Source organism: Chamaea fasciata, unplaced genomic scaffold, assembly GCF_029207755.1.
Source record: "Chamaea fasciata isolate MVZ Bird 193981 ecotype frontalis unplaced genomic scaffold, bChaFas1.0.hap1 SCAF_19, whole genome shotgun sequence".
Classification (NCBI taxonomy): Eukaryota; Metazoa; Chordata; class Aves; order Passeriformes; family Sylviidae; genus Chamaea; species Chamaea fasciata.
Window position 1 is genome coordinate 5,489,063 of NW_027094104.1, and position 27,678 is coordinate 5,516,740.

Genomic DNA, 27,678 nt, shown 5'->3' on the forward strand with positions numbered 1-27,678 from the left:
TGAACTGGTTTGGCAGGGGGCGTTGGTGTCTCTTCCAGTGTGGGCGTTTCCCTGGTGTGACATGGGATATTCTTGCAAGGACACTGCAAGAGGTCCAGGTGCTCCCACCAGGGACCCCAGGGCTGACACCAGCTGGGAGTGCAGCCATAGGCATTTGAAGGTAGTGGAAATACTGGGGTGGATCAGGGATACTGCCCTGAACCCCCAGCCCTGTGATCCAAGCCCTGAGCCAACCCTTCTGCTAACGGAGGGCATGGAGTGGGTGCTGGACTAATGTCACCCCAGCACTTGTGTCTGCCAGCCCAGCAACCCCTCTCCCAGCCCAGCACTGATGTTTACTCAAGGAACTATTTTTTATCTGCATGCACTGCCCTGGGTTCAATATTGTCCTTCAGTGAGGATAGAGCCTCCTGGCAGTACCGAGGGTTTAAAGGGCTCATGATAAAGATATTATCACTTGCCAAGCTCAGAGAGAGTCCTAAATATTCAGTGTGCTGTTCTGAGGTGGGTCAGGAAGTCCCTGAGCCCTTGCTAACAGTGTGGGGAAGGTCCTGATAAGGTATCGTGTTCATCGCTCCTCCGGGAGGGAAGAGACAAGCCAGAAGGAAGCACTGCACTTATCTCCGAGGAATATTTGATGTCAGGAGTGTCTCCAGGCACATTTTGATATCGGTATCTGAGGAGCACAAGGCTCAGATAAAGAACATCACCTTTGGCCATGCTGCCTGGGGACACAGTGAGCTCCAGCTAAAAGGGCTGATTTTGCACTAACAACGCCCCAGGCACTGGTTCCGTGTGCAGATGTGCCCAAGGGGCTGTGTCTGCTCTGGGCCCACCATGTCCCTGCTCAGCATCCTCTGGAGCACCAGCTCTGTGCTGGCAGCACCAATCCTGCATCTTTGGAAACTCCTGGGAACAGGTAGAGAGCTCCAGGGGCACCACAAGCTGTCAGGGCTGTCCCTGCAAAGGCCTGCTGGGGCTGACACTGTCCATCCTGCACTTGTGCACCAATTAACTCTTTGAAGACTGATGAAGGGGCTAAAAATAGACAACCTGAGCCCAGAGAAATCTCCTGCCAGTGGAACTATCCTGCTTGGTGTGCCAGCCTGTTTCCAGCCTTTGGAAAAAGTGATGTGCTGAGCACCCCGTGGGCAAACCTGCAGCTCCCTGTGGTGTGTGGATGCACGGGCAGTGCTGGGGCAAGCGGCCGCTGAGCACCAAGGCCTGGATCAGCTCCTCAGTGTTACCAAAACCTCTGTGCCAGGGCCGTGTGGTTAAAGCTTAGTGCTGCCCCATGAGCAGAACCAGGAATTCTGTAGCTGTGGGGGTCTGGGTGACTCGGGGGACGTGTGTGGAGTTGTTTGGGGTGGTATGCACCCGGGCAGGTGCGTGGTGTGATGGGTGTGCACCGAGGAGCAGGGCAGCACTGACAGGGTGTTGTACGAAGCCGGGAGCAGCCCTGGACTTGGGCCGAGCCCTGAAACAGATGGAGGGAGGAAGGTGCTCCAGCCAAGCTGCTTGGAAGGCCTGGGAAAGAGGAAGGAGGTGGGAAAAGAAGTTTTGAGTGCCGTGGGGGGCTCTTCGGGCAGGACCTGGCTGCTGGTACCAGCAGGCAGGAGTTTGAGCCTTATCCCCGAGAAGCCGCTGCCTTGGTGCGCGCAGGAGCCGGTGTGGGAGCTGTGGGGTGTCCCGGGGGGTCTGTCCCTGGAGCTGGACTCACTCTCCAGCCTGGGGGTGGCTGAAGGGACCCCCGGAATGGCCCCTTTCCCTCAGCCCCGGCAGTGAAGGGTTGGGCAGCACCCGCGGCACTCGGCGAGGAACCAGCTACGGGCCGGGGCTGCAGGGCCGCGGGCCGGGGGGATTCGGAGGGACCCCGGGAGGGACCCCGGGAGGGACCCCCCACCCCCCCAGCGCATCCGGGCCGGCAGGGGGCACTGTGCGGCCGCGGCGGGGGCCGGGGAGGCCGGGGGGTCCCGGGAACGGCGGGGACGGGATGGAGCCGGGACGGAGCAGGGATGGAGCCGGGACGGAGCAGGGATGGAGCAGGGATGGAGCCGGAGATGGAGCAGGGATGGACCTCGGAATGGAGCCCGTGTCCAGAGCAACAGGAGGGCCAGGAGCACCTCCCGGGATCAGGGGTGGGATTGCACCCCACTGGGAGAAGGGAGCCCACCCCGGAAGGGATCTCGGGGCACAACTGCTTTCGTTCCCCTCCCGGGAGTGCGCTGAACCTCTGCCTCGAGCACCGCCCCTGGCTGGAACGCTCCGAGTCAGCTCTGCCCCCGTGTCTGCTCATGCTGACTCGGGGTGATCGGGCTCTGGCCATCAGGTTTTGGCGAGTGTGGGAAGGGAGCAGCAGGGGTCAGGACTGAGGGCGACAGCCTTGGAGCACAGAGCTGGCGGTCAGCACTGGGGTCGGGCTGGCTGGAGGAGGGGGGGGATCTGATGGAGCCCGGGGAGGGTCTCATCTCCAAGGCTGAGTCACTGGCAGCGTTGTCAGAACCCCAGAGGTTGTGCCCGCTTGCTGTCTGCCTTCCCCAGTGCTAAATTTGCTCATGGGTTGAAAATCAAGACTGTCTCTTGAGGGAGCCCTGTGCCGGGACTCAGCCGGGCGGCTCCAGGCGTGCCGGGCCAGGAGGACACCGGGGCACCACTCGAGGCTGGGGCCTGGGCAAGCCCTGACTCAGCAGCAGCTCTGCTTACCTGGGCTGGTGCAGCCCCTCCTCGGGAGGGTGAACTGCTCCACGCTGAGAGTGAGCTCCTCCCCTACGGGGGTCCTTGGGCAGTGATCTGGCCAGCACTCAAGGCGAGGAGAGAGACAGGAGGATGAGAGCAGGGGGGAAGAACTCTGTCTCTTGCTCTCTGCAGCCCAGCGATGTCCCTGGATGATGATGAGGGGTCCAGTCCCATTCTCTGGTCACTGCTACTGAATCCTCCTGGTGATTCCCAGGGCTCAGCCCGAGGCTCCTCAGCAGCTCATGGCCTGAGCTCCTCTTTCTGCTCCTTGGTGGGGTCTGAGCCCTGTGGAACAGAGCAGGGTCAGCCCTGTGGCTGCAGCCTGGCTCTGTTCTGCACCTGGGACCCTTCCTCTGTAGCTTGGTTAATCCCGGCATCGACCGCTCCATCTGGGCCTGCGGCTCTTCCTCAGCTTTCTTAGCTAATGGCTGTGTCTGCCTCCCATTGATCCTCAGCTGCAGAGCTCATTGATTAAGTACATTTCTTATTACACTTAATGGTATTTTACTCCTCTCTGTGCTTCCCTCGTGCCAGCTGCTCACCCTGCGCCTGCCGGGAGGAGAATTCCTCCACCCAGAGAAACCCTTTTCCTTGCCGGCCCTGCTCTTCTCTCCCCAGCCACCACCCTGGCTGCCCTTTCTCCTGCCTCTTCCTCCTGGGCCAGGGCAGTGCCTCTGTCTGCTCTCTGCCCGTTCTTTGCTCCTTGCTCCCATGCAGGGCTGATTTTCTCCCATGCAGTTCCCGCAGGTGGCACAGCCCTGCCAGGAGGAGAGGCACTGCCCAAGGCACTGTGTTCTCCCCTCACCAACACCTCCACGCTCACCACATGCTCCTTGCTCCGTGCCTCACCTCCTTTCAACTCTCTTGCATGCATCATTCAAAAGCCATAACATTATTTGGCATAAAATATTTACTTAACTGAGCTTTTTGCAAATATTCCCCTCCATTATTTTCTCTCCTTTTGGGAGCAGACACTGTTTCTCCTGTGCTCTCAAATGGCTTCTCTTAAATAATACAGCAAGAACATATGAACACCCAGTAGCCCTTTCTTTCTCCTGAAATACCCATAAATGTAACGGTGTCACCAATCCCTTTGGGCCACACTAGAGCTGTGCTCAGGAACACCCAGCAGTGCAGGCCCTGCCTACAGAATCACCTCACTGCTGGGCATGGGACAGGCAGGGAAAGTGCTTCTGGAGAGAGCAGAGATACAGGAGAAGGTCTGACATGGTGCAGAGTATTAATATTAATTTAAAAATGTTCCTTTCAGAAGGGACAGCTGAAGCTTGGCAGAGAGAGTGCAGGAATGAGCACTCGCAGTCTGATCCCCACTAGGATGCTGGGACAAATGCTTCAGACAAAATTCCCTCCAGCAGGGAATTGGCTGGTCCTGGGGAGGACAGCCTGGGACGTGGGGTGCCAAGACACACATCCTCTTGTGGGCAGCAGGATGGGCAGATCCTAAAGAAGGGGGTATGGAATGTTAGGAGCCCCCTGGAGCCATCCTATCTGGAGAGGCGCAGCGGGTCTCTGCTGTCCTGGGCAAAGGCTTGTGGTGCACTTGGGCTTTTGCTTCTGTTTCCTTCTGACAAGGGGGAGTGGTTTTGAGCTGAAAGAGAACAAGTTTGGGGCAGGTGTTGGACAAAACTTCCCTGTGAGAGTGGTGGGGGGAGGAACTGGAAAGCAGGGATGGAGCCTGGGAGCTCTGACCTGCAGCCAGGGCCAGGCTGAGGCAGCTGAGCACACACAGCGCTGCTGCTACTCCGTCATTCCTTCTCCCACGGGACCCGGCTCCGAGCATCCCTGGCTCTGCCTGGGGCTGGACTGGCCGCGGTCACCCCGGCTCAGGACCTGCCTCTGTGTCGGCGAGCACCGTTTAAGCGTTCCATGTTCCAGCGGAGCCAACAGCCTTTTCCCTGTAATGCCGGCAAATCCCTGCTCCTGCGGAGCTGTTAATTGATTTCCCTTCCCGGCGCTCCCGCCCGTGGCTGTGCTGACACTCGCTGCCCGCGCTCTCCCTGCCTGCGCTCCCGTCAGCGCCTGCGACAGCCAGATCCTGAAATTATTGATAAACACTCATCGGGGCTGGAGCCTGGGAAATTGCCAGCAACCCCAGCGGGTTTCTCTCTTGCCAGCATCATTTTTCTTGATGACAGCATGTTCCGAACTTTGGCAGGGAGGGGACAGGGCTTCCTGGTAACTTTTTTGTTTGTTTGTTTTATGCATTGGTAGTTTTAAAAGATCCCTGCAAATAGCAGAGTGGGGACCCTGAGGAGCAAATGCCTGTGATTATTTCTGTCCTCCACCCAGCCCCACAGAGAGCTGGGCTGGGCTGGATTCTGCTCAGAAGCTTTGCTCTCACAGGTCAGCCCTGCTCCTCCACCCCACTCAGTGCCTCTCCAGGCTCAGGAATTCTTGAGTCTAACCTCAGGGATCCCTGTTTCTGCCTCAAGTCCTCTGCTCCTGCAGGCTGTTACCCTGTGCCATGGCATCTGGATGGGGAAGGACATCAGGCCAGCTGGTGTGCGCACAGCAACAGGAACAGGACATCCCTGTGCAGAGCCAGGACAGTCCTCATCACCACGGAGCCTGACTCTGCTCTGCCAGAGGGCAAAAACCCCCTCTCACACCTCCCTGATCCCACCCAGCCCCTTGGAATTGTGCCAGGTGGTGTTGTTGCTCTGTCCCACCTCACACAGCACACACAGACGTGTGTGGCACCTTGTGTCTCTCACTGGGGCTCGTTCTGAAGCTCGGAGCATTTTTTCTCTCTGCGAACTCTGCTAATTAGTGGGAGGTTGTGGATCAGGAACAGAGGGAAGTGCCCTTCTGTGGTTCTGGCACTAGGAATAATTGAGCCATTTTTCACCTATGGCCAATCTAGTTCTGTCCACATCTTGATTTTTCTCTTAATAGCTTGGGGATGCTGTTGCAGCCGTTGGATTCACAGCCATGTCCAGAGCTTTTCTGTAATCGCCTGGATTTTGTGCTCTCTTGCTAACTGGTTGCTGGTTTCTTCTTGCTTTGTGCTTCAGCTGCTCCGGGGAGGAGCTGGTTTTAGCCAGGCTGCGTTCGCCTCTGTGCCGATATTCCCCAATCCCTGCCGGGCAGCCGAGCCCGGGGCCGATGGGGCGGTGGCTGCAGGACACGGGGCATTGGAGACCCCGGCACGGGCACTGCGGGCGGATCCCGCTGAATGCTTTGGGAGCACATTCCGGCACAGCCCGGCACTCCCCACCCGGCAAACCTGTTGTCATGGGAATTAGGAAGCCCAATGGTCTGTACAGAAGAGTCGGGAGGTGGCCGGGGTTCCGGGGGTCGCCGCTGTCCCGCAATCCTGCGCCGTGCCGGGGCCGTGGTTTGCCGTGTCAGCGGCCGGCCCGTCTGCGAAAGTGAAGATGTTCACGGCAAACTGAAAGGTGTGATTTATCAGTGCTGGTCCCCAGAGGCTCAGGGCCTGTCAGGCACCAAAAAATCCCATCCATCACAGTGGGGGAGTGAGCTGCCTTTTTTTTTTTTTTTTTTTTTTAAACTTGGAGTGGTTTTTGGCCATTTTATTTCTCTGTGGGTGTCGGAGCAGCGTGAAAGGCAGCCCTGGGGTATGGGGGCTGGGGAGCCGTAGGGATGGATGGTGCTGCTCTCCTTTCTGTGCATTATGGAAACCTCTCCCCTCTGCTGTGCTTTCTGGGGGCTGCAGCCTGTGTGAGGTCTCCAGACCGTGCACAAAGAAGGGGCTCCGCCATCCCCCCCAGCTTCTCGCTGTGTCCCCTGTCTGTCCCCGTCTGTCTGTACATGTGTGTGTACAACCGTGTGCAGATCTGATTGTTCGCTTCTTTATAACGTTTTCTTTTCCCAATGTTTATGGACCATGGGATTGGAAGTGAAGCATCTACTTAATTGCTGTCAGGCAAGGAGACGGGTTATAAAGTTGCCAAGGGAAAAAATAGCTCACTCTGGGGTAGATGCAGGGGAGCAGGGCTGATGAGAAGAGGAGGGGGTGGAAGGCTGGGAGTGGGAAGAGATGAGGAGAGAGAAAGAACAGGAAGGGATCAGCAGGCAGTGAAGAAGCTGGCTCAGGAAAGGAGCTGCTCAGGAGGCAGGAGAAAGGCCAGCCAGAGGTGTGCTGGGTAAGAGTCAGCTCCCCTTGGGGAGTCTTCTGTGTCCCCCAGGATGGTGGCATTTGCTTTCTGGTGTCCTGAGTGTGGCTCCTGGAGCACTTTACAGAGGGAAAATAGAAACAAGGAAGCCCTCCCTGTCCTCCCGTCCTCCCCACTGCCGGAGCCTCCTGCCTGCCGCCACTCCAGTTCCAGGTTCTTTGCTTGCAGCCCTCTTCATCTGCATCTCTTTCTTGTTTGCTTCATTATCTCCCAGTCTAACCCTGCACCGTGTCATCCTCATTGCACGGCTCCTCCCTCTCCCTGGTCTCCACATTACTCCAGCAAGGACTCCCTTTCCCATCTTTTAGTCTCAGCACCGCACATAAAAGCGCTCTGATGGCCATGGTGTGATAGCAAAGACAGAACTTAATTTCACAGCATTTTCATATAATACTCCATAAAACTGAACAAATTTGCTGGAGTCCAAATCCATCTCATTATGCAGAGTCATTGGAAGGGAGGTTTTCCATTTGGGGCCTCAGCGCTCAGTGAGGGGATGGTACAGAAGAAGGGAAAAATAATTAATTAGGTGCTGCTCTGGATCAAAGATCCTGCGTCGCAAGGCACATTAAATAAATGCCTGGCTCATGAATAAAAGCTTCACCAAGCCCCGTTTGCCTGGCCCCACACAGAAAATCTTCAGTGAAGCTGAAGGTGTGTGTGAGGAGACCTTTGGCCTGAGACTGTTCCCCAGGAGGAGGAGATGGAGCAGGGCAGGAAAGGGAAGATGGATCTGGGCATGGAGGAGATGGATCACGGGGTGCTCACCCAGGCAGGGGAGCAGGAAGCCTTGAGGAAACATGAAGTGTGTGACTTTATTCCCTGGCATTCCCCCAGTGTCCTGGTGTAGGAAGGAGCTGGCCAGAGATCCCCTGCCCCAATCGATGGCAGTTCTGCTTCCCACGGCAGGACAGTGCAGGGCAGGTGGATTAAAACTGCAGCAGCCAAGGGAGAGGAGAGAGCTTGCTTCACTTCACACTGTTAATTAATCTCCGAGCCAATGAGGATGCTCTCATCTGGTCTTTACTTAATCCATAACCCAGAAATCCTCAAATTATGTCATTTGTTCAATACAGATGAAATTAATTACTCTGGGAAATAGGCAACAAGTTGCATTTCTGATGTTCCTTATCGTGTAATCAGATCTACGGCGAGCTCGGTGCAGCCGCAGTGGCAGCAGTGGGATCACCTGCAGCCGGCGGGAGGCACAGAGCAGCATCAGTTGGAAACCTGTCCCCGGGAGCCACGGGGCTGGCCCCTGCCGGGAGCTGCGGCAGCTGCGGGAGCTGCGGAGGCTCTGGGAGCGCCGGGGGTGCAGAACCTGGGCAGTGATGGAGGTGCCAAGGAGGCTCTACCCAGGACTTAACCCCCACCTCAGCCCCCTGCTCCTTCTCTTTTTGTTGCTTCTTACTGGGGTCTCAGACACAGCTTACAGGCTTCCTGGGGGACCCAGAGGGAAGGACCCCCCTGCAGCCCTCCCAGAGCCCTGTCCACCTCCCTAGGGCTCTGTGCATGCAGGATGTGTCCCCACACCCCATGACTTTGAGGCAGCGAGGGGAAGGTCCTCGTCCTCATCAGGATGGGTGAGAAGAGCTGGGCACTGAATTACAGTGATTTACTCATTAATGGAGTTATTGTGGGGATATGCTGCTTGAGGGTCAGCGCAACCAGGGATCTTGTGGAGAGCCCTAAAGGTGATTGCCAAAGGTGTTGGAGCCACACTCACAGTCCAGGGGTGCTCTCTGCCCTCAGTGCTCTGCTGTGCCCATGGGCAGGGGCTCCAGGCATCCCACAGCACGTCCCTGAAGGACTTCAACGACAGCCCCCAGCCAGGAATGAGCTCAGGTGGCAGGACGCATCCCTGGGCTGGGCTGCCTGGACGGGGGGCCCCCTCACCCCCTCTCCTTGGTCAGCTGGGGGGTTATGGGGATCCCTGACCTCATCCTGGGGGGAAAGCTTTACTGTAAGTGGTTAAGGGAGATACCAGCTCACACACAACTAACACAGAAAGAGGTGCTGTAACAAAAAATCCATAGTGGTGGTTTGCTAAAACGGCTGTAATGAATTGAAAAATATGACAAGCTGATCAAGGCAGCTGGTGGGAGGTGTCAGGGCCCTCAGCCCAGCTCTGCAGCTCACCTGGGTCACCCAACACGGTGGAATCCTTTCAGAGGAGAGACAAACGTAGTTTCTCTCTGTTCTATCAATTTAAATAAATTACCTATTACATTAGATGCACTTAAAACAAAGCAAGAAATCAATCCCCTGCCTCGGCTGCTCTAAAATCCATGGTTTGCACCATGAAACCTGTGATTGTCAGAGGTCCCCATGCCAGGCGATGAGGGGCTTGGGCTGTGTGTGTGGGGCAGTACTGGGGGCACAGGGCTGCCCCGGCACTGCTGCCCTGCCCATAGCAGTGCAGGTACCTGAGGTACCTCCCAGGTGAGTGCCCAGGCCTATGTGGACAGCCCTGTGCCAGCCTGACAGCAGTGCAGGGGCTGGGCTGGCTGCTGGGATCTCCCCATCCCTGGGGGTTGGAACCTCTGAGCCCCCAAGCCCCAGGGCAGGTGAATGGTTTGATGTTGGATCCCACCAGTTCACTTCTCAGAGCCAGAGCCCTGCCCAGCAGGCAGAGTGGGATGAAGGCAGAGATGGGGACAAGTGGCAGGGATAGATGCAGGAAGCAGCAGGAGTCAGAGATGCAGGCAGGGATGCAGGGATGGATGTAGGAAGCAGGAATGAGGGCAGGAATGTGGGCAGGGACCCCTGTGGGGAGCTGGGCAGGGCAGGATCCCAGAAGGCAGGGCAGATTTCAGGAGCAGCCTTTCAGACATGGCTGTTTCCTTTGTTTTTTTCCTGCTGAAACTGCTGCCTTGTGCAAAGCTGCTCAAGCTCCTCAGATAAATTAGCATCCAGGGGATTGTTTTCCTCTACATTTTGTGCAGTTGCATAAGAGGGAGGAACAGAGGAGCCCAAGGAGCAGATTGCTTTGTAGAAGCATGAAACAGGCACAGCCAGAGCTGCTGCCCCTCCTGCTGCCTGAGCCCAACGCCTTCAGCTGGATGAGGCTCCAGTGGAGGAGCTGGGGGTAGCTGAGTCCCCTGGCTCAGCGTGGGCAGGACAGGGGCACCAGAGGCACTTCCCAGCATGGCTGGACATCTCCTAGCTGTTCCCAGGTGTCCCACTTCACAGCGTGGCCGTGCCCAGCAGCAGCAGTGCCTGCAGCCAGCCCAGCCCTGGCCCCTCTGCCCGGAGCAGCCCCTGCCCACTGCTGCTGCTCTCTGCCTGCACCTCCGAGGAGGTTGTGAGGTCCGTTTGCAGGGAGACCCAAGGAAGCTCCGGATATGCCGATGTGGGAGCTCTGGGCGCTTCCCAGCAGGTACCATTCCCAGCACGAGGAGGAGGAGGAAGGTATCAGTATCCACTCAGCTGCCTCCCCCTGACCCGACCCCATTGACTGTACCGATCCCAGCGTGAGGAGATGTGTGAGGCGATCAATGTCCCTCAGCCCCGCCAGTGGAGGCAGGGCCCGAGGGTTTGGTTTAACCCTTCCCGCACCCCATTGTGGGTCCCAGCGCTTCCCCGGGGCTCAGGGGCTCCTGCCCAGGTCCTGCTGGCCACGCTGGGCTGCTGATGCTTGGTTCCTGAATTGCTTTGTTCCTTGCTGAGCCTGGGCCACCCCGTCCTGCCCTGCCTCTGCCTTTGGATGACCTCCCTGGGGGATTTTCCTGTGCCTGAGCAGTGGGAAAGATGCCCATGGGCTTCTCAGGCAGCACCTCCGTGCCATGGCCCCTCCAACCCTTCCCAGATGGGTCCAGTCCAACGCGGGCTTGGCTCAGCCTCCCTACACACGCAGCATTATTGCTTCACCTTCCCGTAAAACTCCAGAGAGGAGCTGGAAATGAGCAGGGGCTGGATGAAAGACCCGACGGGGCTCAAACTTGCAGGAGTGCGAAAACACCTGGGGAAGGGGGAGGCAGGGAAGGGGCTGCAGAGCTGCCGGGGATGTTGGGGAGAGGAGCCGGCGGGAAGGAGGGAGCTGCGGAGCGCCGGGGGAGCGCGGCTGGAAGTGCTTTCATAACCCTCAGCCAAAGTGATTTTCCGAGGCATGAGTGATGGAGGTAAATAGGATTATCTCACAGAAGGGACCAGTGCAATAATAAACATCCTCATGCAGCACCGCCCCGGTAAATGAGTGGGGGTGCGGGGGAGCAGCCCCGAGCGGAGCCGCGGCCGCGTGGGAGCCCGGGAGGGGCCGGGCCGGGGCCGAGCACCAGCCCTCGGTGCGTGGGTTCGCTGCTTTGTGGGACCTGGCCCGGCTCTCCGGCTCCTGTAAGTGCCAAGCCGCGTCCGCGCCGGGCTGGGCGCTGTCGGGGCGTTTTGGGGTGACGTCCTGCGGAGGGCTCGGTAGGGTGGGCGCTCGCAGCCTGCAGGGACCTGCAGAGACCGCAGCAGCAGGTCCCGGGCTCGCACCGGGATGTCACCACGTGTGGGCAAAGGCCGCGGGTCCCCAGCCCGGATCCCTCGAGGGGAGAGACCCGGTCGGGCTGTGCCGGCTGTCTCCGACGCGTCTGCCCTCGCTCTGACCGCTGTCCCAGAGCCCGGGGAGCGCCCGGCCGCTCTTGGCGGCTCTGACAGAGCCCTGCACGCCGTGTGGCAGTGGCAGTTCTGCGGGGAGGGGGAGCAGAGTGCCCCTAGAGCAGGCTGGGAACAACAGCCCGAGTGTGACTGGGAGAAGCAGCGCCGCCGGGTGTGAGGGGACGCGGTGCTGCTGCCCAGGGGCTTCTATGCTCCACAGGGATCTCCTCGGGACACTGCAGGACTGAAGGCACAAAAGTCTCCCTTGACTTTGTTACGGTGACAGACCGAGTCTCCTCGGGCTGGGAGAGGCTCTTTAGCTACATTAACGATCTGAGATCTGATGGGAAGGGTGAAATAATTCAGTCTCCTCCCCACCGCTCACTTGAGACTCTGACAGAATTGCCACAATTAGGAAAATTCACCTCGAAGCTTCATCTGTAAAGGACCAAATCAGGAGGAAATGTTTGGTCCAGAGGGAAGCAGAGGAGGAATTTCAGCTGCTTCTCATCTTTCATCATTTGCCTTCTCCGGCTCCTATCTTGGCAGCCCCAGTATTTTGCTTTGTCTCCTTCAGGTGACTAATCATTAGACTAATTAGTTGCTAATCAATGTTTAATTAAAATGTAGCTGTTAATTACTGGAGGTGGTACCGCAGGTTGACTATGAAGTGTTATGGAAATATTTTTAAGGGCAGTTCACAGGGAGCTGGTCCCCCTTCCTCGGCTCAGGGCTGTTCCAGGGTCCCCTCCCCTGGGAGCTGCAGGTGTGACACACCTGGAGCCTGTTCCATTGCCTGGGACCAGCTCGTGGCGTGGGTGACTCTGGAGCACCCCTGACACTTTCCCATGTAGCAGCTGGGGATGGAGGTGCCTGGGCAGCTCTGGGCAGGGCCGGGTGTGCAGGATATCACTGGCATGGAATGGGAAGCTGCCAAAGCAGGATCCCAGTGCCCTGCCCAGGGCTGTGAGCCCCTTGCTTTAGGAGCTGTGTGAGCATTTGGGATGCTGGTGAGCATGAGGTAGCTTCTGCTCCTGTTCTCTCTTCTCAGCCCCTGCCTGTTCCCATAAACCCCTCTGAGAGCTGAGGCCAGGAGGGATGGAGGCAGAGGCTTCATTACATGTAGGTTCTCATGCCCAAGCCATTGGAAAGCACTGGTAAACATTCCATCACGGTGGTATGTAGGTCACCCAGGTGTGCTGCCTCCAGGTACCAGCACATTCCAGTCCTTGCTGGGGAGCCTGCGCCTGCTCATTATCTCTGCAGCTCTTCCCTGTGCCTGCTGAGCCAGGGCTGACGTGCCAGGGGCTGCTGACGGGTCTGGGGGCTTTGTGCCAGCTGGGGAGGGGACATCCTGGGGGCACCGTGTCTTGTTCAAGGGCTCTGAATCCCTTACAGCTCCGTAGGGTGGCACCTGAGGGAGGGGCAGTTACCCCCAGGACCGCCATGCACGAGCTGTGTCCCCTCCTTGGTGTGAGCACTGGGGACGGGTGCTTTGCGGGTGCTGTGCTTATGCCAGGGCCACCATTTACATTCTCCCTGCTACTTACGTCGCTTATTTCACTTCACTTGTCATTTTATGGCTCATTTTAATGTCTTGAGAGCAGACCCACAGGATAACAAAGTCTGATGCTGCAGAGGGTCCTGCGGCAGACACGGTGTCTCCATCCAGCTGGAGACACTGGAGCACAGCGAATGTGCCTCTGTCTGGGTCAGGCACTGCTGTGTCTGTCACCTGGGGAGGAGCAGGGATATGTTTTTTAGGGAAAAAAATTCTCTTCCTCCCCCCCCCCCCCCCCCCCCCCCACTAGTTAGAGGAAGATGCTGACAGCGGCCCAGGGGTTGGGTGGTTCGGGTGGTGACAATGCAAGGAACAAGCTATGTTTAGAAATAATTGCTTTGTCTTTCACAGAGGTATTAGTGCCTCCATGCTGGCAGCTACAGGAATTAGCTGGAAGTTTTGGTGACACAAATACAGAAGTAAAATTATTGCTACTTATCATCACTTCTATGTGCGTGAGGGGAAAGAGATGTTACCAGGGCAGAGAGAGGGAAGGAGTGAAGCAGAGGGGCTGGAGCTGGGGGTCTCCAGCACAAGGCTGGCACATCCTTGGGGAAGCCAAGCCCTGGTGGCTCTAGCTCCACCAAAGAGATGCTGGTTTTATGCCAAGGGTGTGGACCTGCAGCAGCAGCCGCACTGGGGAATGGCACATCCTGCAGCTGGTGTGAGAAAATTCAGCACTGGGATCCTCCTGCAATGCTGAAGGGGCTCAGGGCTGGTCCAGGGGAGCAGCACCACAGGGATGCACAGCCAGGGTGAAGGTTCCCTGTGCTAAAATTCTCCTCTTCCTGCATCCTGGTGCACCCAATCCAGGCTCCTCTTTGGATGCAGGAGCAAACTGGGGGCATTCAGAAGTAGCACCATTTTGGCTGTTCCCGTGGGACCGGGTGGCAGTGTCAGGTCACAAGCCGAGGGCCCCTCGGGATGTGGGCGCTCAGCGGAGGAGCAGCAGCTCTGTGTGGAAACAACGGTGGATGGTAATGGGAGGCTCGTCCCTCAGAGGAGCCGGCAGAGCCCCTTGGGAGGCTGCTCTCCCTGGGTGCCAGAGCTGCTGCTCCATGGGGAGCACCCGAGGACGCGGCCGCGGCTCCGGCACCGCTCCTCCCTCCCGCTGTTTGTTTCTCCCGGGCTCCGGGAGCGTGGTTCCTGCTGGCAGCGTCCTACCCCGTCCCTGCCGGTCCCTCGGCGGCCCGGCTGCCTCCAAAAAGTTGAATTGAATGTTTGGAAGGAACAGATCTCTGATGAAACAGGGCCATTCATGCTTTCAGATATTAAATTTCATGCAGAATATTAAATAATTTCTTCCTCAATGATCCCAGTAAATTTAATTAGCTCTTGTTCCCCCGATAGAGTTGTCGCTGCCATCGTGATGAGGGGTGAAGGGGAATGCCACTGCCTTCCTGGGCCTTTCCAGTTCTGTCCCCAGCATCACCTCCCTGCTCCTTCTTTGGAGCAAGATCCCAGCTCCAGCTGTTGTAGGGAGGAGGGAAGTGGGTGTGGAAGCCCCTTTCTCTCTGGTCTGCCTGGAGCTGCTCAGCCTGGAGGGAGCAGGGGCTGGGAAAGAACCTGGGGAAAATCAGTGGTATTTTGGTTGATTGTCCAGGGCCTTTTCTGTAGCTGCCAGAGAGCTGGGTCCGAGAGGGAAGGTGAGAATCACACAAGTAGTTGACATGTTTGCTGTGGCCATTTGGGTTTTGCTGGTGATTAGGGGTTTTTTTTTCTGTGTATGTGATGTTTGGTATGTTTTTGCAAGTTTTAGAACATCAGAGCAAAGAGGGGGAAAAAAATCTCTTTGCAATGGAAGCAGCTAATAGTGGGTTATAAATGTGTCCCTGGCACGGTTCATTAGCTGCCACGACATATTGAGGGCTGGGAGCGGTGTGATACCAGCAAATCAATTCCAAATTTCATGTGAGAAGGAATGTGGGGAAGCCAGATCATGCAACATGTTACCAAACATTCCTTCCCAGCCAGAATGGAGCTGCTCCTCTCTCTGGGTGCTGCTCCTGCTGGGCTGCAGCGCAGAATGCAAAATAAATAAATAACCAAGGATCTAATTTACTGATGATTAATTTGCATAATTAGTGCTGTGTCAAATCACTTCACCGAGGTGCAAGGCACACTCTGCTAAGGTGTTTGCATGGACATCTTCGCAGGTTTCCCCAAGCTCACCTTTTCTCACATTTGACAATCTCCTGAGGATGTCACATTGGTGTTGATGGGATTTCACAGGGTCGAAGGGGGTGTGAGAGCTGGGGTCTACAGGGCCAAACCCCGCCAGCCTTCCCATGCCCCATCCTGGTGCTGGAACAGTGCCCTGCCCTGGAAATCTGTGTGGCAGTGGGTGGCTGTGGTCCTGGAGCCAGGGATGAGCTCAGCCCGAGCTCTGCTGTGGGCACAGACCTGTCAGCTCCGGCCAGTGCCAACTCCCTGAAGAGGGGCAGTGAGGTGATGGCCATCCCATGCCCACCTGCTGCTCCCTTGATGCTCCAGGGATGCTTTGGGAAGGGGCTCAGGGTAGGCAGCCAGGGATGAGGTTTTGGCTGGGGGATCAGTGCAGTCGTGAGGCCCGAGGCAGTGCCTGGGAGGGGTGAGCAGTGTCTGAGTGCTTGGCAGCACCCACTGCCACGTGTCCCTCACTTTTCCCAGGGCTTTGCCTCTTTGCAGGAGGATTTCTCTATCCCTGAGTATGGCTGATGCTACGGCTCCCATTGCTTGGCATTGGGGCAATCCCAGCAGTGGGACCAGCAGTGCTTCCCCCATCCCACCCCTCCTGCTCCGAGCAGGGAGCTGAGGTCCAAGCACAGGGCTGGCTTTGGGCTCCTTCCCTCCCTGGAGCAGGGGAGCAGCTGTGGAATGCCGGCAGGTGAAGTGTCCATTGATGCCATAAATACGCGGAATGCTCTAAAGCACGCAGCGCTGCGGGCAGCCCCGGTCACATCCCTGCTCCTGCTCCCTGTAATGGATATCAGATTGTTCTCCCAATCTTGGCATTGTTTCAATAATTGACTGATGCAGTGCAATGTTCACTGATTTAATAAGTTTGTTAGTGTAATAGAGGCTCAGGATTTCGCTGTTAATGTGCAGTGACAATTGCATTGTAGATTTGCTCATTATGTTACATAACTTAGCTATAAAATCTATCGGAAATTATATTTAAAAAAGCATTATTGCAGAACCCATCAGCATGGCTCTCCCCGCTCCTCCCACGGTGCTTTGCAGTCTGAGTGTGTCTGTTCAGTGCCTCGCTGGGATTGCACGTTCCGCTTTGGCTTTTTTGGGTCAGAGCATCTGACACTTGCCAAAAAGACAGCCTCAGGTCTTGCCATGTCATCCCACCTTCTCCACTGCGGCCAAGGGTGCTGCAGGTACCTGGTGTTTTGGCAGCTCTCTGGGGAGAGGTCCAGCTGGCACCATGCCCTCCGGCCCTCTGGTGGGACAGGCACTGGCAGGTGAAGCTCTTGGCAGGCCCAGGCTTGAGCTGCTGGGGCTGTGTCAGAGCTGAACATGCTGCAAACTTCCCCTTTTTGGGCAGGGTTGTGAGGAGGGACTGGACATCCTTTGGGCACCTCAAAGTTGAGGGTCCCTGAGAGCCATCGGGGAGGATGTGGGGGCTGTTGCCTCATGGTCTCGTGTCTCTCCCTTGTACTGAGTGGCCTCTGTTGCCTTGTGGAGGAGATTCCAGGACTGGCTGCCTGGCAGTGCCCTGACTGGGGCACGATGCTCAGCCCTGGGGACTGAGGGGATCCCCGGAGCTGGGGTATTGGGGCTCCACATTCCAGCGGCTGTGCTCAGGAAAAAACCCAGATGGAGCCACAGTGGGTCTTGTCATCTCTGTACTCCAGCCATAGTTCTGAGGAAAACCTCGTCTTCCTTAAGGATAAAAAAATCCCAGCAGCAGTAATTTAAACAACACTGACTGCCTTCAAATGAAGGCCCTGATGGCAAATAGGCTGTGAAATCGGCTAAGAAAAAAGGAGAAAACATATTTTTCCCAGAGTAATACTTGTTCCCGCGGTTCGCAAACATCCTTGCAGGGGTTTGTTGCCTTGTGCTGTTTCCAGCGGCTGCTCTTCCCTCCGCTGCCGCTCCGTGCATCCTCAGCCATTATCCCCCGCCGGTTCCTCCTCCTCCTCTCCCACGGCTGGGGAGGACACTCCTCCACTTGCCCTCCCGGAGATCGCCGGGCAGGTTCCCCCGGCGGGTTCCCCGCGCGGGTGTCCCGGTGCCGGTGCCGGGGCTCGGGCCTGTTCCGGCGGGTTGCTTAGCAATGCCGGCATCCCGATCCCGCACCGGCACCGCCGCCGCTCCGCGCCCCTCCCGCTCGCCGGGCTGCGCCTCCCAAGTGGGAACCAGTTTGCGTTTCCAGGAAGGGATGTCAGCCGGGACCCAGCTCGGAGGCTCGGGATGCAGGGAAGATTTTGCAGAGCTGAGCTCTCCCGCATTCCCAGCTCCTCGTTCTCCAAATCTGCTGCCTGAAGCATCTTCAGCCTCAGTGAAGCGTGAGGAAGCGGCACAGCGGGGCAGAGCTGAGAGCCGGCCTGGCTGCCTTTGTCGGGAGAACAAGGGCTGCTGCGCTCGGCTCCGGGGCCGCCGCGGCCCCGAGGGCTAAAAATACACCCGTGGATCATACAAAATAGATGTGGGGATGGGTGAGGCGCAGCCCATGTGTTCGTGGTCCTCACTCACGTGGTAGCTCCTCATAACCCTGATGGTTTCTCCAGGGTGGTCTTCAGAGCCCTCGGGAGGGAAGGGGAGCCGTGTGAGGGGAGGGGGAGCAGTGCCGGGTTTGGGGGGCTGCGGGTGGACTCTGCAGGAGCCTGAGGAAGTCTCAGAGATGACCCTGTGCTGAAGTGATAGGAGATAACTTCCTGCTCAAGCAGGCTGTAGGTATTCCAGATAGTTCTCAGGAAATAGAGCCTGGGGAGCATCACCACAGTGCAAAGTATTGGGAACCACAAATAAATCGTTTAAGGCAGGGAAAGGTGCTGAGCCCCATCCAGGAACGCCAGCAGGAGCAGGTCACGGTCACTGTGACAGCCCCTAGGCCGGCGGGGTTTGGGGGGCTTGGCTGCCCACTGTGAGGGACCCGCTGCCGCCGCTGCTGTCGGCTCTTTCCGAGGTGGAACCTCCCGGCAGCGAGCCCAGGGAAGGGCAGAGCAGCAGCGCTGACAGCCGGGGTCTGCTCAATCCGATAGCGCAGGTCTGCGCCGCTCCGCTGGCTCCCCAGGGGAGGAGATGAGCAGCCGGAGAAGGAGAGAGCCGCGAATGCCAGAGGTCTGCTCTTGCATAACACCCCAGGAAGCTTCCAGCGGCGGTGGGAATGCCCGGATCACTGCCCAGAGATCCTTTGATGTGATTGAAAGGGAAGAAAGGGTAAGGGGCTGAGACACGCATGGAGCTTTAGTGAGTCTGGGGGATGCTACAAACCCGCATCCTGTGGGCTCCCGGCACTGCCTTGCGTTTCCCAGGATTTGCAGTGAGGATTGGAAATCCCCTTCCCCGCTCCCGCTGCCGTCCTGCCAGGGGCTGACGTGAGCCTGGGCATCCCACTCGGAGCCCGGGCATCCCACCCGGTGTCCAGATGGACGCACAGCGATGGAATCAGTGTCTCTGATCCGGGTTGTCCAGCGGTCTTTGCTCCTCACCACGCGCGGGGCCGCAGTGCCCAGTGCTGCTGAGGACGGGGAGGGATTGGGAGAACCCCCCGGGGCAGCCCGCTCCGTGCCGGGGCCGCTGCTGGAGGCTCGTTTTTGGGGAAGAAACGGACAAAACCCGGCTCTTCTCCTGGCGCAGCGGTGGGAGCGTGTGCGGAGCGGCCGCCGAGCGCGGTGCGGGGGGGAGCAGAGGGTCCCGATCGCCCATCGCGCTCGGGTCTCCCCGCAGAGGGAGGAAGGGAGGGAGGGGACCCCGGGCGGGGGGCGGCAGCCGCGGGGCGGGGCCGGGGGCGGGCGCGCGCGCTCGGTAGCTCCGGTGGCGCGGGCGCAGCCGCGTGCGAGGCGGCCCCGGTGAGCGCAGCCCGGAGAGCCCGACCAAGCCCGGAGAGCCCGACCCGCCGCCGGGCTGCCCCGGTCGCCGCTGCTCGGGAGATGCCGCTCGGCGGGCGGGGACCCGCGGCCGCCCTGCGCCGCCGCGGCGGGGACGTCTGAGCGCGTGAGTTACCGGGGGCGGCGGCACCGTCGCACCCCCGCCCGGCGGCACCGGGGAGGGGAGCGGGGGGGCGGCGGGCGGGGGCGGCGAAGTTCCGCCGGGGCGGCTCTGGGGAGGGATGTCCACCGAGAGCCGCACCGGGAGTCACGGCGGCAGCCCCGGGGCGGCGCTGCCGGAGCGCATCCCGGGGGAAGGCTGGCGGCTCCGGGCGGAGCGGGGGAGGCCGGGGTGGCAGCGTCCACCCTGGCACCGGGCGGTCCCCGCTGCGCTCCGGGATCGGGCTCCGCGGCGGCGGTGCTGGAGCCCGTGAGGTTTCGTGGCTGAACCGGCCCGGTCGAGGGGCAACGCGCGATGTGCGAGTTGGCCCCATTAAGTTTGTGTTAAGGATTCGTAATGCCCCTTAATTAGGGGCAGCTGCTAACCGAAACCTGACGCTATTTGGCATCACAGCCTCCAGGTGGGCTGTAGGAATTTATGGGAAAAAGTTGGGTGAGGTGGAGTCTGGATAAAGGAAGAGAAAGAGGGGTCTCGCTTGGGCTGGGTGAGCTGTGGGGCAGAATCAGGGAAGCAAGGCAGCTTTCCCTGGGCTTTTCTTCTTCTGAATTCCTGTCTGTCTCCAGGAATTTCATTGCCAGATGGGCTCCCTGTGCAGGTATGTGCAGGGCTTGTGCGCCGGGAGGGGCGGGTGGATGGCGAAGGCCCTTCGGGGGTCATCTGGGTTATATGTGCGATGTGTGGAAATGCCCAGTGCCGTTCTCCAGCCGTTTTCCTGGTCCCCAGAGGTGTGCGTGCCAGGAGCTGCACCGTGCTCAGCGCTCGCAGCATTGCTTGCAGCGTCACCTCCGAAGGCGTCAGGGCAGATCTGGAGTAAACAGCCGCGGTGTGAGGCAGGCCAGGCACGGGCAGTGTGTGCCTGGGGCTGGGGGCACAGACCCCTCCATGCGCGGGGAGCAGCCTGGCAAGGCGTTGGCAGCGCTCGTGTGTGCAGGCGGAGGGATGGGGGGAGCAGGGATTTCTCGGCTTCTCACTCCAGTGAGCGTGGCATTAACAATCCCAGCTATTTTCAGCTGCTTTTGGTGAAGGTTTGGCACTTACTCACTGCCTCCGGAGATGCCTGGCACCGGGGCAGGGCAGCTTTGGCTGCCGTGTCGTGTCCTGGGGGGCACAGCGCAGTGTGGGCATAGATCACCATTGGGGAATGCCTTGTTCTTTTTCCCATCTAATGTGCCCATCATTCTCTGGGATGTCCAGAGCTTGTGGTTCAGCTCTCAGTAGTTTGGAGGTGCATGCCACTGCCCGGTGCTGTTTGCAATCTGGTCATACCCAGAGCCAGAGGCCTGGCCATGCTGGGTACAGTGCAGAGATGAAGGCATGCTGCTTCCCAAATAGCTTCCTGTTTTCAGGCTAAAACGGTTGAGGCATGATAAATCCTCACAAAGCAAGAAATTAAGGCTGTTTTTCTGGATAACAGATGGAGAAGGAGTCTGGAGTTGATAATTTTTGGGGAGGGCTGGTTTGCAGTAGCTGGGGCTGGCAGGGCTGCCTGGACCTGGCTGTTGGTCGTAGCTCATTCCTGGCTCCGGGGACAGGTGCCGAGCCTCTGTTGTTCCACAGAAAATACTGAAGAATTTTTATTTCCCCCACCTCTTTTGGAGTGGTCTGTGTGATTGTTTGGCACTGCAGAGAGCCCTGGCATAGGGCACGCAACCGAGTGGCCGCAGCAGCACGTGAACCTCTGCGAGTTGCTTCTGGGGGCAGAGGGGCTGGGAAGCCCCAGCCTGGCTGTGGCAGGCCAGGCTCCTCCTCGCTGATGGTTTGGGCTCTGTGTGGGGACAGGCACTGCAGGACTGAGGTGCTGAAGGGGCTGTTGTTGACAGATCCCTCCCTGGGAGCCCTCTTGGTGCAAGGCTGGCGTCTCTCCTGGGCACCCTGTGCTTGGTGACAGGGCTGTGGCAGTGCCTCTCCTGTCCTTTCCTGCTGCTCCCTAGCAGCCGGGGAGGTTTTAGGACGTTTTAGGATATCAACCCTTGCTCTCTCTGATGCCCCCTTTGGAAAACCTCCTCTTCCAGCCTTCCTCCCTAGACTTGGCCAGTGGTGCGCACTCCGTACACTCCATGCTCACGCGGCCCCTCAGTGATAAGGGCTGGGATTTTTCTCTTTCCCAGTTTCAGTTTTTCCATCTCCCGTCACCAGAACATGTCGTCCTGAATTACCAGGATGACATCCCAGGCACTGGGATGGCTGGGCAGCCTGTGCTGGTGGCAGAGCCTGTCCCTCCACGCAGCTGCTGCTGCTTTACCACTCTGCCTTGCACAGCAGGATTCCTCTTTGCCACCCACGATGGGACAGTTGAGTTCTTTTGCCACCATGGCTGAGGGGAATCTCCCCAGCTGGAGGGGATTGTGTTAGTGGGGCTTGAGCCAGCTGGCTTCAGGCACTGGGAGTGGTGAGGGTCCCCTCCAGAAACTGGGGCCAAATTGCTCCTTTGGTGTGTAAAGGTTTTCAGCTGTGCATTTCTTGAATTAGTTTGTCGGCACAGCTCTCAGCTGCTCAGCTGACAGTGGATAAATCCCTCTGAAGGTTATTGAGATAATAAAAGGCATGAGGGAAGTTCCGTAATTTATTTGAGTTCTCTTTTAATTTACAGCCTTACAGGGTGAGAGCTCAGTGGATAATGAGTCCTTATGGCAGATCTGCTCCTTTCCAAGGGCCATGGCAGAGAAAGGGGAGCTGGGGGGGAGGTTTGAGTCAGAGGAAGGTGGAGGGGGTTGTGCTGGAGGTGCTGCAGTCAAGGAGCTGCAGCTGGGGCTGTTGCAGTGCTGGGAGCCTGGAGCTTCTTGGGCATCACCACGGAGCTGCTGAGAGCTCTTCCATCGGGATGCTCCATCCCTGGCTGGGCTGGGATGCTCGGTGCTGCTGACAGCAGCTTCTCCTTCCTCCCTCCTCTCGCTGTGCAGGCAGCGGCTGCTGTTGGTGCTGTTCCAGTGCTTTCTGCTGGAATTGTTTGAGGTATTTTGGGATGTATGTTCCTGCCAATTAATTGACGGGCTGGGATACCAGATGAGGAAGCAAAATTGTCTTCTCTGTCGTTTCGTTAGTTACTGAGATTACAGTTGTTTTGAACCTCTAATAAACCAGGCTGAAGGCAGTTCTCCCCTTTGCTCCGCTCGCACGCAGATGCTCCAGGCATCCCTGTCTCTTCCCGACCAGACAAGATTGAATTTCTAGCGGGTAGAAACATGCACAGGAGCACAGGATCCCTTCTCCTGTTCCATTATCCACTGTGGATGTGTCCCCTCCTCCTGCCACCCTTGTCACCTGGGAGGTTCGGGGGCTGAGAGGATGGATCCTGAGTGGGAGGAAGGGGATCCAGAGGGTTTCCTTGATGGGAAAAGCTGGTTTCTCCCAGTATTTTGCAGTTGGTTTTCCCAAAGGTGGAAGGAAATGCACGCTCCCATGGGCCCTGCCAGATTGCCTGCATTTCCCCTCAAGGATGCTTTTCTACCGGGATAGAAAAAAAATAAAGATTCTTTTGGAATCTGGGCTGGTGCTGCTGTGGGAGGTGTGAGATGCTGTGTTGGGGATGGGGGTGAGGATTTCCAAGCCCCAGCAGGTTCCCCCCTCCTGCCTGTGCTGCTGTGCCCCTCTGTTGCTCAGCACTGCCCTGGCAGGAGGTGGGGGTAAAATGGGATTTACACATATAAGAGGACCTGGACTGGTGGATTTTGAATGGAACCACTGCTGCTCCCTCCATGCAGTCTGATGGATTTGGAGGTTCCTGAAAGTGAGAATCTGGGCAGTGACCTGGGAGCTGTAATCTGCCAAAGTTATCCGAGGGACATGTGAGTGTGTCCGGAGAAACAGGGCAATTGAAGCCAAGGAAGTCACCACAGCTGGAATTTATGGAAGTGATAAAACAACTTTTGACAATAGGCTCAGCTCCTGGCAGCTCCTCTGCAGCAAGAGAGAATATTTTCCTCCTGTTGGATCAATAAACAATTAATTCTAAAGCAGGAGCTGGAGCAAAAGGGAGAGTTTTCCAGGCTTCTAAACTCTTAATCAAGCTCTGGGTGAAACACAGATGTGAGAATCTGAGACCTGCTGATAAAATCTTGATCTTGATAACAGGTTCCTCAGTTCCTGGGCCACGGATGATACTTCCTTGGCTGAACAAATCCTCTTGTAAATATAGAACTTTTTCCCCAATGTTTATGCTTCCAGTGTGTTTAATGTAGCTTTGCTTAATAATCTGCTTCAAAACGCTGACTTTCCCCCCACATTTTAATTGGATTCTAATTTCCATTCAAAATCAGCTTAAATTAAATACGTTTAAAAATATAGTAAATAATACTTACAATTCCCTCACTCTTACCATAAGCTGTGAAAATAAAGACTCAAATAACCCTTTAAAGCTGCTCATGGTGCAGCCCTCTCCTTAGCAGAAAACCCGGCATCCTTTGACTAAATGTGATCGTTTAGGGAATTGTGCCCAGCTGGGCTCAGGGAGCTCTGGGTTCTTTGGGGCTCAGACTGTGTGGGGGCAGGAGGGGAAGAGCTGGGGCTCATGGCACTGCTGTCCTGTGTCTGTGGGTTTGGGAGGTCCCTGCTCACTGCTGACAAACCTTTGGCTCTGGCAGGTCCTCCAGCAGCCTTTGCTGCCCTGACTGATGGAAAGGGGGGTTCTGATGGAACTTCCCCAAGCACTGCTGGGGTCCGGCCACTGATGGGTGTGTGCTGTTGGGTTGTGGGTGTGCTCCAGCACAGTCTGTCTGCGCGAGGGGAGGGTCTGTTCACTCTCCAGGGATTACTGGGGTTGCCCAAGTAAGGTTTCCCTGTTTTGCAGGAAGGTGGGTTTAGGGACCTTTCAGAATCTGTGCTTTGAGTTGTGGGCAGTGATGGCAGCTCTGTGCCATGGGGATGTGAGTTGCTGGGGGTGGGCACTGCTTTGGCTGCTTTCTGGGCCTGGGATGGTGATCCTCGAGGTCAGGGTGCCGCTGCCCTGGTGCCTGAGTCTCTCTCTGGCAGGATCAGGACTGCAGGGCTCAGTGTGCAGGTGTTTGACACGCTGGGATGGTGGATGATGCTGGAGAGCATTCCCCTGTGCCGAGTGGACCATGGGCAGCCCAGGGCACCTGCTGCAGCCACCAGGATCCAGCCCCAGCCGGGTGCATGGGATGCTCCTGTGGGCAGTTGCTGTGGTGGGAGGCAGCGTGCTGGCATGGCATCATGTGCCAGCAGCACTGGTGTGGCTCTCCTTGTGTCCCCTCCACAAGAACAGGGCTTGGGGTGCAGCCACCAGAGCCCCCCAAGCCATGAGCAGGCGGGGGCTGCCTGGGAAGGCTCTCACCAGCAGATCCATCTGGGAAGGTGCTTCACGGACTATGCAAATCCCAGCGTGGAGAGAGGCCGAAATTGTTCCGTGCATTGCCAGGTTTTTTTTTAAATAAAGCTCTCTCCAGTATATTGCAGGAGTAATTAGGAATCCTGAGCTGGCTGGATCTCGATCTTTATAGCAACACAGCTGATAAAGCATGATTCAGGGACCTCGTTAGCTTTTTTTAAAGAAGTTTTTATTTAACTTCCGTGAAGTTGCCATGGTTACCCCTGTGCATGGCTTCCCTGCCTCTCCTGCCTTGAGTGCAGCTGCCAGTGTTGAGAATTAAACATCTACATTTGGAGCAGCCGTGGCCTCCCCCCACCACCATCCTGGGTTTGAGGAGCCTTGTCCCTTTGCCCACCCTGGAAAAGACTCCTGTTTGAGCTGTTTGATGTGGAAAAGCTCAGCCTGGGCTGTCCAAGAGCTTTTTCCTGGAGCAGGCAGGGAAGGGGGCTGCTCTGTTGGTGTCATTGGTGACATGGAATGTGCCACGGTCACGCACCTGGAGGCTCCCATTGTGTGACACAAAGCTGCCATGGGGCACGGGAAGCACTGGGGCTGCTGGGAGCAGGGGCCAGTGCCCTGACTCCCATCTCACTGTGGTTTGGCTGACAGGGCCTCACTGTCCAGAAGCCAGTGGAGGCAGGGGGTTTGATGAGTCCCAGATGAGTTTCCCCTGATGCAGCACTGGGAGGTCACAGATGTGGGCACAGAGGAGTCCGGTGGGGTACGAGATCAGCCCATTTCTGTGATGATGGCTATGAGGTAAGATACTGACAGAGGTGGTTCATGATTATGTGCCTTGAGCCAGGCAAACCCCCAGGGCTGGGGAACCAGGGAGGCAGCAGCTACCCCCCACTCAGCTCTGAGTGCTGGGGGGATGCTGGAGCCTCCAGAAGGGACAGTGAACACTTGAGCAGTGGTTGTATGGCAAGGTGAAGCTGTGCTGCTGGTGCAGGGCTGTGATCTCTGCTGGCAGGGGCACTGGGCTGGCAGTGCCTGGTGCTGCTGCTGTGCCACCTCCCGCCCCTGTGGCACCAGCCAGGTAACGGAGACCTCGCGCTGGGCTGGCGGTTGTGGCCATCTGTCCGGGCAGGGCTGGACTCTGTCCTCATTCTGTCAAAGTTTTGTCAAGCTTCCCCCCTGCTCCTCTTGGCGTTTTCAGCAGTGCAGGGTGGGAGGGTGCGTGGGAAGTGAAGCCGCACCAGAAATAATCCTGCGCGTCCAGGGTGCGAGCGGCGCCACGGGGAGGCTCCGCTCCCCCTGCCCGCCGGCTCCTCGCCGGGGTCACAAAGTCCCCAGGCTGAGGGGAGCAGCTTTTATTTGTTTGTCTCCTTCATCTTCCTCCGCCCCCCCTTCCTTTATTTCTCTTTTCCCTTCTCCCTTTTCCTTCCCGATGAAAGATTTTCTCGCAGTGTCAAGGCAATGTGACCTGGTTCCGTAATAAAGAGGAGGCTTATTAGAATTAAAGCCCAACAGTGTTAAAAAAGCAATCTTTGCAAGATTGAGGCCATGAGGGAATTGTAAATTCTCAGCGAAGACCTCATTTAAAGACTGGGATGAAAACACATGCGCATGCATGCACCAAGGTCTGGCACTGTGAGGGCACATCTGGTTCAAAAAGAATTTTGGGGAGGATGAGGGATTGGAGCAGCCCTTGGGTCCTCATGGCTTTGCTCGGGATCCTCCTGCTGGTTGGGCACGTTGGTGGCTGTTCTGGCTCCGTGAATACCGCTTGAGTTTGGGTTTGTTTTCCTTCTTCTCCGGGGATACCCTCCCGGTAGCTCCCCCTCTGCTGCATCCCCGCTCAGCCCCTCCTGGCGCAGCCGCCCACCTGCCGCGGGGTGGGAGCGATGGCAGCCGGTGAGTCAGGCTGCCCGGGCTCCCCCCGGCTCAGCGCAGCCCTCTTCCAGCTGCTCACCATAGAAATTTCCCTCGGGGTGAGATGGGTGCTGGGTCAGTGCCGGAGCCGGTGGGGAGAGCCGGGATGGGGTGTTCCTCCCTGGGGTGAGGTGTGCTGCCTTCGTGGACCCCCTGTCCTGTTGCTGGCTGTGGATGCTGTGTGCCGAGGGCACCCCTGCAGATGATGAGGGCTCACAGGGGCTCCCGGTGCCCCCCAGGGCAGAGGGTGCCGTGGCTTTACCTGCCCAGGGCACTTCTCCCTCCTGCCTGTCTCATTGGATGGGACCTCTCGTCGGTGTCCAGGGAGCAGCCGAGTGTGCTGCTGTGCCGGAGAGAAGGGCCGTGGTGGGCAGCAGGTGAAGAGACCCCACTCCCCTCTCTCCCTCCTTCTCCGGTTTTTTTTTTCTCCGCGGCTGCATCCCCATGGCTGCAGGGAGCGAGTGTGGAGCGACAGAGCTGTCGGAAGGCCCGGAGCCCCCGCAGTGGGAGCTGCAGCGGTCCCCGCTGGTCCCCACGGTGGTATGTTGTCATGATTTGCTGTTATCGGTGTAATTAGAGAGCCGGCTCTCCTGGCGGGCCTCGGCGGCCGCGCTGGCTCTGAGTGCCGCGCACACCTGCGGTGCAGCAGAATGAGGAGATGGGAGCAGCCAGGGGAGGGCTGACACGTGTGTCCGGCGGCTCGCGGCCCAAGGCCGGGCTGTGGGAGTCCTCATTGCGCAGCTGGGGGGCCCAGGGCTCCTCTCCAGTGATGTCCAAGGTCAGCAGAGGCTCTTGGTGAGGTGCATCCTTAGAGGTGGTGCAGCCTGAGCCTGGTGCTGCAGGGACAGAGCTGCCATCTCCAGGGGTTGGTGTCTGGGGCCCCCAGCTGAGGCTCCCTCAGTGCCTGTCCTGCCGGGTCCCTGCTGCGGGGGCACCTGCAGAACCGGCTGTGCCGGAGGGACAAACGCCTGTGTACCAGGATCTTGCCATGGGACACCAGAGGGTGTTTTCCCCCAGGTACCACTGAGGTGTGGGGTGCAGACAGGGCAGCTCCCTGGCTGGCTGTGCTGTGCTGCTGGGGTGGGAGCTGGTGGCTCAGCTGTCGCTTTTGTTGTCAATCCTGCTCCAGGATATTTTTAGTGAGCCAGAGCTGTGCTCAGCTCTGTGCTGCTCCTCAGCACCTTCACACCTTGCAGAGGGGTCTTTTACAGGGGTTCCTTCCTGAGGGGGTTGGAGAA

The 27,678-nt window shown here is 57.9% G+C and overlaps 1 protein-coding gene across 7 annotated transcripts in view; it reads left to right on the forward strand.

The window, feature by feature from the left end:
• The window catches only part of RBFOX3 (RNA binding fox-1 homolog 3), a 134,120-nt gene that overhangs the window by 11,807 nt on the left and 94,635 nt on the right, over window positions 1-27,678 (forward strand). For 3 of the 7 annotated variants that reach the window (XM_066200902.1, XM_066200904.1, XM_066200910.1), the window contains exon 1: window positions 19,050-19,185. The exons of 1 other annotated variant lie outside the window; for it this stretch is intronic. The gene's annotated coding sequence lies outside the window, so the exon portion shown is untranslated. Of the gene's footprint in view, window positions 1-19,045; window positions 19,186-27,678 lie in introns of those variants that run through there. 3 more of the 7 variants (XM_066200909.1, XM_066200907.1, XM_066200908.1) reach the window with 3 other exon arrangements.